General features: G+C 38.5%; 1 non-coding gene across 1 annotated transcript; it reads right to left on the bottom strand.

Moving 5' to 3' along the window:
* Window positions 1–287: 287 nt before the first annotated feature.
* TRNAW-CCA (transfer RNA tryptophan (anticodon CCA)) lies at window positions 288–360 on the bottom strand. The gene has a single exon. It is a non-coding gene; the product is annotated as a tRNA-Trp (tRNA).
* Between the last annotated feature and the right edge of the window lie 1,349 nt (window positions 361–1,709).

Below are 1,709 nucleotides of genomic sequence, written 5' to 3' on the forward strand. Positions count from 1 at the left end.
GGTAGCCCACCAGACTCCTCTGTCCATGGGATTTCTCAGGCAAGAATACTGGAGTGGGTAGCCATTCCCTTTTCCAGGGTGTCTTCCCAACCCGGGGATCAAACCCTGCATTGCAGGCAGATTCTTTACCAACCGTTAATGCTATATTGTTCTTTTCTTCATTTGCCCTGAGAACATAAATATCAATGGTCCTTTTTGGATTTTTAAAACAAATATTAATTTATTTATTTGGCTGTGTGGAGTCTTTTCGGCACATGGGATCTTTAGTTGCGCCATGTGGGACCTAGTTCCCTGACCAGGGATCGAACTTGGGCCCCCTGCATTTGGAGTGCAGAGTCTTAGCCACTGAACCACCAGGGAAGTCCCTGGATTTTTTTTTTTTTTTTAAACTACTGTTTATTGTTTAGGGAGAATTTTACAACGTGTGAAATTGGCTTTTGGGAGGGTGGGTGTGGCTGAAAGGAATTAAGTCACAATCATATAGAATAAATATACAAACATTTAAGTCAAAGAATCTCTGTACCAGCAGCCTTTTGAGGACTCTTAAGTTTTCCTTAAACTATAATTAACCAAAAGGAAAGGTGCTATCCTGTTTTATGTACTTTTATAATATACTTCCCAGCAACTATGAAGCTGGTCTTATTTTATCCTATTTTATGGATGAGAAAACTAAAGCTTCAAGATGAAGTAATTAGACCAGTATTTCACAGCCAATAAATAGCAGAGCAAGAATTTTAACCGAAGAACTGTCTAACTCCAAGGCTTGTTCTGCCTTTAATTTTACCCTCCTACATCCTCCACTTTTACAAGGTCATCAGCCTAATTAACTGACACCATTTTGATGGGCTTTATTTCCACTCTCACTAAATTTATGAAAGGCTGATATGTATATCTACATTTTGCTGATACATCTCAGCAAAAATTAATGAGTGATACCTGGGGATGGTGCTGGGGGTCAAGGCAAAGATAAATAAGACATCATTGGAGACCTGAGAGGCTCATGATTTAGGCTCAACTGAATCATTTTGTCATTTGCTTTAACACCATGTTGTTATTTTTCAAAAAATCTATTTGGAAATGTAAATAATGATTACAGTAAATGTTCATTGGTAAATAATGATTACGGTATTGGTATACAAAATACACAATGAAATGTGGTGTGAGAAATCATCAGCCTGACAATATTTCTTGTTCTTTGATAGGTATAGAACACACCTATTATGTTGAGCTAGAAAATTCCACCTGCAAGGTAAAGTTTATTCTATCACCTCTAAAAGATGATGACTTTAACAAATACACATACCGCAGAGTGTAGACTTATTACCTTCATCAATAATCTTCCAGAAACTATTCAGTCAGCAGTTAATTCATCTGTAAACTAAACTCTGTAAATGATATTCTATCTGGAATGCTAACTACTCTGACCAGCAAGAGCTCACATGTTGCGGAGATGAAAATTCAAAATGTCCCAGAGTTCCAGAGAACGGATGAGCAATAAGTACTTATTGTTGTCATTCAGTTGCTCAGTCGTGTCCGACTCTCTGCGGTCCCATGGACTGCAGCACGCCAGATCTCCCTGTCCCTCACTGTCTCCCAGAGTTTGCCTAAGTTCATGACAATTGAATTGGTGATGCTTTCTAACCATCTCATCCTCTGTCACCCCCTTCTTTCAATCTCAATCTTTCCCAGCATTAGGGTCTTTTCTAATG

The sequence above is a fragment of the Bos taurus genome, chromosome 24 (assembly GCF_002263795.3).
Source record: "Bos taurus isolate L1 Dominette 01449 registration number 42190680 breed Hereford chromosome 24, ARS-UCD2.0, whole genome shotgun sequence".
Taxonomy (NCBI): Eukaryota; Metazoa; Chordata; class Mammalia; order Artiodactyla; family Bovidae; genus Bos; species Bos taurus.